This window comes from Augochlora pura, chromosome 7, assembly GCF_028453695.1.
Source record: "Augochlora pura isolate Apur16 chromosome 7, APUR_v2.2.1, whole genome shotgun sequence".
Taxonomy (NCBI): Eukaryota; Metazoa; Arthropoda; class Insecta; order Hymenoptera; family Halictidae; genus Augochlora; species Augochlora pura.
In genome coordinates, this window is record NC_135778.1 from 37,852,106 (window position 1) to 37,862,851 (window position 10,746).

General features: G+C 42.4%; 1 protein-coding gene and 1 pseudogene across 5 annotated transcripts in view; both read right to left on the minus strand.

Moving 5' to 3' along the window:
* Nucleotides 1-10,746, minus strand: part of Spri (Src homology 2 domain-containing protein sprint) — a 268,054-nt gene that overhangs the window by 112,212 nt on the left and 145,096 nt on the right. The gene's annotated exons all lie outside the window — the stretch shown is intronic.
* On the minus strand, nucleotides 422-542 carry LOC144473915 (5S ribosomal RNA; annotated as a pseudogene).

The window sequence follows — 10,746 nt, forward strand, 5'->3', positions numbered from 1 at the left end:
ATGAATATGTAACTCGTTGCCTCCATTTACGTATAATCCATGATCTTTTATTCAAAAAGATGGTGACCCATTTATTGGTCGTAGAACCGTGAACGCGATAATTAATCCTCATCTGTCCCACGTGTCAACTCGACAGATCTCTCTTAGTGTAACACGTAGTGTCTGTTCATGTTACAGGTGAGAAGGTGGCAGGTTTTATGGATGGTTGAAATAATTACATTAAAACAGCACGATCGGTTTAAGAAAAAACCATGCGCCATATAGTGTTATAGTTTTATAGCTATATAGGTATATACTATTACAGTTATATATATATTAGCATACTATCTACGATAGTAATACTATGACAGTAATATATTATATAGTTTTATTAGTATAAAGCGAAAAATGAACAAAAAAAAAGAAAATGAACAAAAAAAGGAGCCAACAGCACGTGGTGTTCCCAGGCGGTCACCCATCCAAGTACTGACCACGCTCAACGCTGTTTAACTTCGATGATCGGACGAGGATCGGTTTTTTTGCAGCGTGAATTGGCCGTTGACACTATATTATACAGTATTGCTGTCGTAGTAATATATTATATAGTATTACTATCATAGCATGATAGTACGCCTTACCACTTACTGCTACGACAGTAATACTATCCCTTTACTTTGCCTTTGCTATGCCTTACAAAGGGCATAGCCGATTAAGATGACCAAAACTGCCCTTAGAGGTTTTTCATTGAGTCATATACCGTTCGATAGCTGACCAATAAAAACTCATCTCTGCAAAATTTTTTAACCTTGTAACTTGTCCATGAGGGTAATTACAGGGTAAATTAAATTTCGCGGTTTTCCGGCATTTTTCCACCTTTAGCGGCTTTCATAAATTTTGAAAGAAATATGGCTTATTTTGGACATCAAGCCGCATGATATAGAATTTTGTCAGATTTTTCAATTGCAAGCTGTGATTATCAAAAATGAAAAACCCCCAAAAAATCGGAAAATTGAAGATTTCTCGAAAACTTATGCATCCGTGTCACCATTGTGACAATAAAAATTGATATTTGGGATATAATGAAAATGAATGGTTTAGCATATTCGCGTCCGGGAACGCGTCAAGCAGCTATGAAAATCGATGCTTAACGAGCAGCTCATTCGATCAAATTCTTTCCTCCTTTTATCCGACGAAGAGAGACACGGTACTTTTTCCGATCGATCTAATCGTATCACGTCGGAGCAGGTCCGTGCAGGTCCGAGCAGGTTCGAGCGGTGGGCAACCACGCGGGAAAGGAGACGCCGTAGGAGAGCAAAACGTGGACGGATAGTGAATCTGCTCCGGCCTGGGGTGGCAGTGTGGCATCGCGGCAGGGCCCCGGAGTGCCTCTAATTGCTTTCTCGGGACGATTAGCGAACAAAGAAGGCACAGTGGGACGGCTATTTGTGGAAACCGGCCAACCGGCCGAGCGGTTTACAGCTCGACCTTCACTCGCCGACGGCAAAACTTGGAGAACGGCTCCCGGTTTCTCGCGCGAAGGTTGCTGCTGCCGAGCGCGCGCGCGCGAGCGAGAGAGGCCCCTGCGGTCTCTCTCCTTGTCCTCTTCCGCCGATTTTTCTCTCGCGAAGCCTGTTCCACCCGGCCGGCCTCTGTCCGCGAGAAAACAATCGCCGGAGATAGAAGACGGAAAGCCTTGCCCCCGCGGCGTCGCCGTCGGGACGCTGCGCGACGCACGGTGGCCTGCAAACTCGCTCTCTGCGGCCAAAATTCAATCAACACATTCCACTATAATTTGTTTTACAGCTGCGTTAATTTACGATTTTGTGTCTTTAACATATATACGTCTGGTAATTTGTTGCACCGCCACTCACAAAATTTCGGCATTTTTTGGTACTATATTTCAGAATCATATATCCTTCAGTGATATTTCGGAAAATGATATAAAACAAATCTGTCTCTCTCTCTTTGGAAATCAAGGAGTAAAAAAGTCTAAAAGTTGCCAACTAGTCCTCAGTTTCTTTATTTTCTATTAATTACCCCACTCGATACTTTTCCAATTTAAACACCTTATTATTATATATATAAATTCCTACAATATCAAGGCGAATGCAACGAATCGTTTTACTGTGGCATCGAGGGAACGCTAAAACAGTTTCGTTTACAGAAAGCGAATTCCCAGACCGGGGCGCGCGACGCGACGTCGGGAAGGTTGACCGGTATCCTTGCGACGCGACGTGCTTCGCGATCGATCCGGTCGGGTTCGATGGCTGCCGATCGTGCACGCAGATAAAGCGATTCTGTTAGCGAGTCGTTGACTCCCCGCCGCTCCGAATGGAAAACGAGGATAATTGCTTGGTTTTGTTTCGCCGAGATCGCGGCCGGATCGGATGGCGTGTACGTGCGAGGAAAATAGAATTAGCGCGGCTGCTCGAGCGAACGAAATTGACTCTTTGACACCTTTGCCGAACAGTAACGCGTTATCAAAAACTGCATCGCTTGTAGAGCGTTATGGCAAGCGGAGTGCGATTAGGCTCGCGGAGGAATATAAATGGAAATTGGTAATTTTATTCGGAGTTCGGATTAATGGAGAAGATATTTGAGATATTGTTTGAAATAATAGACTTTTCATAGTTCGAATGAAATATTATGACTTTAATTAAATATTATAAGTTTAACTAAATATTATAAGTTTAACTAAATATTATAAGTTTAACTAAATATTATAACTATAATTTATAATTTTCGTTACTATTTTTTCTTATTCACTGATTCACATTTAAACCGTATTTACGACAAAATAACCTCAAAATGTTAGGGTTTTGCGTTTGTTAACTCCTTCGTGAAATTTATGATCTGCTTTTGGATGAATAAAATGAGCCGACTGAAAATTAGCGAACTGAAAATTAAGCGATCAAAAATTAGCGAATTGAAAATTATCCGACTGAAAATTAGCGAACTGAAAATTGACCGACTGAAAATTAACGAACTGAAAATTAAGTGATCGAAAATTAGCGAACTGAAAATTAAGTGACCAAAAATTATTTGACCGAAAATTAGTCTAAGGAGCTACGGAGCCACCTCGCGAGGTTAATTGCACTTTGATCGGCTGCTTTGTGAAATTTTCATAATTCATCGAGGCCGATGACTCGGCTGCAACCTTTCCACGTTAATGCAATTTTCCGTGGTTCCGTAGCGAGCGGTTCCGCTTTGATTCGAATCTTCTAATCTGCGCTGCCGGTCTCAAAGAGCTCGCTCTCATATTAACTCATTAGAGACCTAATGAGCTTGCGGTGGTTCCATAACGTCCAGCAGCGTCTTCGCGAGCATTAATTTCCCGTTGCCAAGTCGCAACGAAACAAGGAATTTCATGAATACCAAAAAATTAGGAAATTTAAGATGACCATAAAAATTCCTCCTTTTCTATCAGGGTGTTCCATAAGTTCTTTCAGTGCCAGGTTATGTTTGACTTCAAAGTCAAACGTTAGTTTAACGTTAAAAGTGTAACTGTTCTACAAATCACAAGACTCAATTTCACATGCATAAATTATACCAAGTGCTATACTACAGCTGATCAAAATAGCAATTTTGGATCTAACCTTAAAACAGTTCCGACTGCAAAGGGTTAATACTATATGTAAGCTTCGTAGTACTTCGATTGCTTTCTCCCTTCACTTTTAGGTTAGGTCAAAATAATCCACACTTATCTTGTTCCTTTCTTAAAAATTGAAATTAACAATTACTTCGCTTAGAATTGAAATAACAATTTCTAATATCAAAAGCCGTGTTCTACAAAGCTCAAATGATTTTCTCAAGTTTTTAAGTCTTTATACTATTGTTAGTTTTTGAGAGTAATATCTTTCAAAATCGTAAGACGCGCGTACTCTGCAAGAGCAACACGTCTCCATTGATGGTTTTTAGCTGACGTTTCAGCCGCGCCAGCGCGATACGAATTCCATTGAGCAATGGCGACGCTAAAGAGGAGGGGTGGGGGGACAGCGTGCTCTTTTTTGAACGAGTTCAATTCTTCCTCGGACGATCGCACGGTCTCCCGAGGACCGACTCCGGTCCGTCGCGACGTAAGCGGCTATTTATAAACCACCGTGGAATAATTAGCCGGCCTGGAGCCCGAGTGCACGCTTAACGATTATCCCCCACGGCCTAATTAATTGATGTACGGTTCGTATTTAGCCAGTGTCCGCCGCGGTTATCTCCTGCGACGAATCGGTGGGGTCTGGTTCCGCGGCGCCAGCTAGAAAATGCAATTCTGTCTCGGCCGATTCTGTCGCGTATTACGATTAAACGTTCAGACGAATAGGTTCCCGTAAACTCGAATTATTTAACCCTTTGCACCGCAGTGATCACTCTGAGGCACCACTGAAATTATTCTACCGCGTTTTCAAATAATTTGTATATCAACTCTTTGCACTCGAAGCCATTTCAACTGCAAATCTAAAATAATTTTTCTAAAATAATGTATCGTATAAATTTTGTTATATAACATTGCTTGGAGTGCAAAGGGTTAACACGTCGACGCCGGCGCCTCACGGTTTCCTCTGTAAAGCGGCGTTCGAAATTTAAAAAAAAGTAAATAATCACGTTAAGTTTCTAATATTCAATTAAATAGTGAATCGAATATTAAATTCTTAATAATTAAATTATCTGTTTATAATATTGGATCGAGAATAGAGGTGTCACAATGCGCCGAACACGAAATGAACTCTCTGCATTGTTTCAACGTTCAGTTGTCGCGCACCCGGCACCAGTTTTTCGCCGCGACCAATAAACAAACAATAAATCCGCGCTTGAACTCGTAGAATTTGTATTTCGATGGCGGTGGAGGGGGTATAGGAAGGTCCGTTTTCACGGTGGCCGGCCGGCCGGCGCACGGTCAATTTCCGCCGGTAATTCGCATTTCCATTCTAATGGGGGTTCGAGGTCCCCCCCGCGTCATCGAAATCGCCGTGTACCCCGCTAATAAGAGGTCGCGACGATTAATCTCGCGATTTTTTCGCGCATCGAAAGCCCGGTGATTACGCGGGACCCGCGTTATTACAACCGCTCGATCCCACCCTCCATAAATTCGACGGGGACCACCGTCTACGGCTACGGGATCCCACGCGGCGCCATTATGAGCGAATACCTTTTTTCTCCCCCCCTCTCATCGTTCCTCGCCTCATCCTTGCCGCCCTATGGAACGCGATACAAGAGAGATGGGGAATAGGCCTGAAGGGAGAAAGAGAGAGAGAGAGAGAGAGGAAATAATGGTACGTGTCCATTTGAGAATTTTTATCAACAGTTGCTCTTGACGATATAACCTCACATTTCGCCTGAGAGCAACTTTCGAGTTTCACCCCTTTGCACTCGGCCTTAGTGACTCAGAGGCGACACTAAAAATTGCTATACCATTTCTCCAAATAATTGTCATAGTATCAGACTCTTTTATATTTAAATATCGTGCTATTATTATATAAATAATATCGTGTTATTATTACATAAATAATATCGTGTTATTATTACATAAATAATACCGTGTTATTATTACATAAATAATATCGTGTTATTATATAAATAACAAGAATTGCAGGTGAGAATAAAAGAGAGGGGTGGAGAGTGAGAGAATGAGCGATAGGGTGAACTAAAAAGGGAGAGGGGAAGGGTTGGTTGCGAGATCCGGCTCTCGAACGGTATTAAACCACTCGGTAGAGGAATTTCCCGTATAAACAATGGAAAAAACGTGTACGCACGAGGAAGAAGAGTAAACAGCGACGGATATATACGAAAGCGGCGCGAGGGGGGGTCGAACGCCGCGCTCGCTGAATGGAGAGATTCAATCGAAAGAATATGTACTCGCGCGCGGCGATACAGCGGCGCTATATTACGCGTGTATAGAGGACTCACGGTTGTACAGTTCGGTCGTTCAATAAGGACCACCACTTTCTGCGTGTTTACTTTCCGTCGATTGTATTTCGAAATTCTTTTCACGAATTTCGTCCAACCCTCTTTTCCGGAGGAACCTGCCGCATCAGTACGAGTTGGACAATATAAAATAAGAAATTTCTAATTTGTTAGAAACACGTACTTGCGATGGTTCGGTGGATAATATCATTCATTATTTATGATTAAATCATTTGTGTGTTCAAGTTGCGATAAAATATAAATCCGACGTTCCATATTACATGTAATCGAATATTTAAAATAATAATTAAACGTATATCGTCAAAATTAAATAATTTGTGTTTGCTCTGCTTAATTTTATTATATATTTTATAATAATATCGTATAATATTTATATTTTACTATACACATAATTTCTATTTTTATATCTATCTTTTTTTATTATTCTTCATTGTTGAATTATTATTGTTATATCTATTTACTTATTTACTACGTAGCCTAATTTTTATTGTATAAATTTGTTATATCATTTTATGAATTTATTTATTTCTCTATATATTGAGCGCCCACGCAAGCCGGTAAAATTGTAAAATTGTAAATAAATTACGTATTATCTTCTTCCGTCTCTCAGGGAGCCTTATTATTATACCAATATAACGAAAGAGTACCGAACGCACCGAGTACGGCAGGAAGTGACCGTCGCAGGTCAGAACGCAAACGATCCCGCGCGGACCCACATGATTCTATTACGCGACAGTTATAGGCTGGAAGGGTGTATAGCGTACGCGGTTTAAACCGGCGATAAAAGACGATACACATCGCGGCCAATGACGTCTCTCCGCCAGTCGTCCGGGCCGACGGGTTCCATTTGCCCCCGCTCGTAAAATTAATTGTCCGCTCCTCGTCCCGGCGATCCTCGCGCACACCCTCTCGGCGAGCCTCCTCCATTCACCGTTCAGGGATGCTTTCATTAGCCTCGGCCGGTTGAAACCGGCGGAGAAACCCTGAGCTACGATTCCGCGGATCAGATAGTGGGGGCTAATAGGGCCCTGAATTCACAAGAGGACCGGCTCCCCCCCACGCCGCTTTCCTCCGCTCGCCGTGTTAAATATGCCCGCACGGTTGGAAGAGTGCAACACCGACGCGGACTACGTTAGAGCAGCTTTTATCGCCGGCCGTAGAACCGGTAGAAAAAGTCCGGGAAAAAAGAAAGAATCGTCGGCGCGTCGCGAGCTGGTTTTCTTTCCCGAACTCCGACCATTTAGCACCGCTGCTCTATTTTCTCGACCGTAATATGGCAGCGCGCGTGTTCGTTGAACAACCGAGTGGGCGCCTCCCCCCTCCACCCCGGTCGACGACGCGCGGAACGTGACGCTAACGGCAACACGGAGAGGCCGTTGCTGGTAAAGCAAACACGGTTTCTGGGATTCCAATGGGCTGATACGCGTTATCTACGCTTCCTGTGGAATCACGGAAACGATCTCTTCGATCGGCGACCGGTTCGTGGGGTATTAATATTCTCTCACGGCGCGGCATTTTTGACGAGACGGTGGCTCCACGGAACAGCGACGACGCGGGGTCGTGATTAAATAAATGCAGCTTCTGGGAACGGTTGATAGGCGTTATCTGCGATTAGCCAGGATTCACGGGAATTTAAGTTTGCGTCGAGGCAGAGATTTTATTGTTTGTAGAGATTTAACGACCGGTCACTCGGTCGTAAATATTTTTATAATTTTGTGACATTTGTGTTTAAACAATATTTATTTTATTCACTTTTTTATTGGAGACTAACTAGTAATAATTATATTACTGACTAGTAATAATTATATTATTTGTCTTCTGTTTCGACGAGTTTACAGTGGCTCCAAAAATATCGGCGACGCAGAAAACGTCACAGCGATGACAAGTGATAATGACTCATGGAAAGGCAAATACATAGTTCGTGGAATTCCGATGCTCGTTTGACAGGCGTTCTCTGTCATCTACGTAGATTCACAGAAATCACTATTCTGTAGAAAATTACTTCGGTGACTAGTCTCAGCAACATATTTAGCAACTTTATTATATTCTATGTACACAACCAGCGACAAATAACCCTTTGACTACTGTAGGCGCCAATAGTCGTCAAGATCAAATTTCATCAAATTTCATCAAGATCAGATTAATTATATATTGTGTAATATTTATGCTATATATATTGTAAAAAAGCTTAATATTATTGTTCACTTCAAGTAATATTGGTATAACGTAACAGAATTCAATATTTTGAATATTTTAATATACTTCCTCAGAAATGCATGTCTAACGAAAAAACTACGGCCGTGCCAAAGTCTGCCGTAGCCAAAGGGTTAATATAATAATATATATTTAAAAATATTGAACACGTTCAAATTAACGAAAACGATCTTCATAAATTACTTGTAAAATCCTGTTTAACTTGAACAAGAACAGCGTCACCCAGATTAGAATAAAATTGTCTGAAAAATAAAGGAAGAGTTTTCCAAGAAAATGTGGGTTTTTGTTCAAAATCGGAGAATCCACCAACCCTTGTCCGGAGTTCGAACTTATTTATTTCGCCGAAGGTTGTTTCGCGCAAGTGCAAAAGTTGAAAATGGGCGCGTGTTTTTCCACGAACTATGTATTTGCCTTTTTGGAGCTCGACATATGTAGCGGGAAGATGTAGTTTTTTCTCTCTTTCTACTAGGAAGACCGAAAGTCACAAAGGACCTCGGTCCTCCCTAACCCTTCGACCCAAGGGTAGGTGTTGCAAAGGGCTGCCCAATCGCAGTGGGCCCAGTGACGCGGAGTCGCAAGCAACGACGTTTGGGACCGGGGAGATGGCACGCCGCGAATCCTTCCAGGGGGTCCCGCGCACGGTCATCGGCAAGTCGCCAACATCTGGCTGCAATATTCTTAATTGCCCCGCGTCCCAAACGTGCCGTCTTCCGCGACCCGTGGCGTACCATGTGCCTTGGGACGGTTGGAAGGTAGATTCCGAATGTACGGGTGACAGGCCCACGTCGTAGCCAATTTCAAAGGTCCCAAGCACATGGTACGCCGCCATAAAACCCGACTAGGCAGTCCCGAACTGTACTTTATAATGTATGTATTGTGTTAGTGCAATAGGACGTAACATGTTACGCTCGCAAAAGATATCGTCAACAGCTGGAATTCAATAAATTCGTTTCACTCAGCGGACCGATGTCGGACGCATAAAAAATACTAGACCACTCGAGGACTCTCGGCAACGAGGATTAACGTCGCAAACATAACTCTTCTCCCTCTAACTCTCGATGCCGTTTTTTCTGGTCCGTGCTTTTTGTCTGATCGCGTGCACGCGCTTAGCCACGTGAAACGCTGGTAAGAACGCGCGTGCACGCATACACGTCAACGCCTGTGAGAACGCACACACACGTTGACATTAGTAAGAACGTACACGTACGTTGATATTGGTAAGAACGTACGCGCGTCAACACTGGTAAGAACGCGCACACGTCAACGCCTGCGAGAACGCACACACACGTTAACATACGCGCACACACGTCAACGTACGTTTACGCGCACACGCGCAGGCGAGTGCCTTAATGCACGCTGAATTATTTACAACGCGAGGCCGCGAGCAACGCGGCGTTACAACGTCGCCGCGCGTCTTTCTCATCAGAATCCTCCTGGGAAAGGTTCCGGTGCAGGTAACCGTGTACCGTTCCTCTCGGAACACAACGGATTATCCACCGCCCGGACCATGATATACAATCTCCATAAATCGACGCGTAAGCGCCACCTTTTTACCCCGCTTTCCAACCCCCTTCCGCGGCCCCCCGTTCCTTGCAAGATTCATGCAACCTTAGACACCGAAGCTTTTCGGATTCGGCGCGATCCACCCGCGAATTTCCACCTCCGCTGCGGAAACCGTCTCTAGGATTAGGGCGAGTTAGGGGAACGGAGTAGACCGGGTAGACCTTCGGGAGTAGTTTTGATTTATTTCTGTCGATTTTGATAACGCGTCGCTTGGATTAGGTGAAGTTTATGGGTGTGGGAATAGGTTATGTGAATGGGATTTATCGGTGCTTGGTTAATTGATTTGGTATCTAGTAATATTTATAATAAAATCGGTGATTGGTTAATTGATTTTATTATCTAGTAATATTTATATTGAAATCAAATAACCGAGCACCGATAAATCCCATTTACGTAACCTATTTTCAACTACGTCTCATAAATATTACTAGATGAGATGTTCTAAAAATGATTAACAAACTGGGAATGGGAGATAGTTGAGGTTATTTCAAACAATTTTTTTCTTTAGAATTATTTTATACGAGGCATTGTTAATGAGTTATTAACGACAAACTGATCTATGTTAGAGACAAGAGTTTCTATCTTTTGAAAATGCAATCCGCGACTTTGTGTTTTACGAGTTAAAACAGTGGCGAGGGCTTTGAGTCGTGTTCGAACCAATGAACAAGTCACAGAGCGTGAACCATTTCACCATTTACAACTCTTGGTGAAAGTTTTAAAAATAGCGAATTATGCTAAAAAATTGAAATTTAAAAAATAGCGAATTATGCTAAAGAATAAAAATTTAAAAAACAGCGAATTATGCTAAAAAATTAGAATTTTTAAAAATAGCGCATTATGCTAAAGAATTAAAATTTAAAAACAGCGAATTATGCTAAAAAATTAAAGTTTTTAAAAATAGCGAATTATGCTAAAAAATCAAAATTTAAAAAAACAGCGAATTATGCTAAAAAATCAAAATTTAAAAAAATAGCGAAAGTCGACCGCCGCCAATATTAATAAAATCCGCGATCAGATAGTTACCAATCCGCTATCTGCCACCAAGTAAATAACATTCGAAAGGGGCTCGGTTAA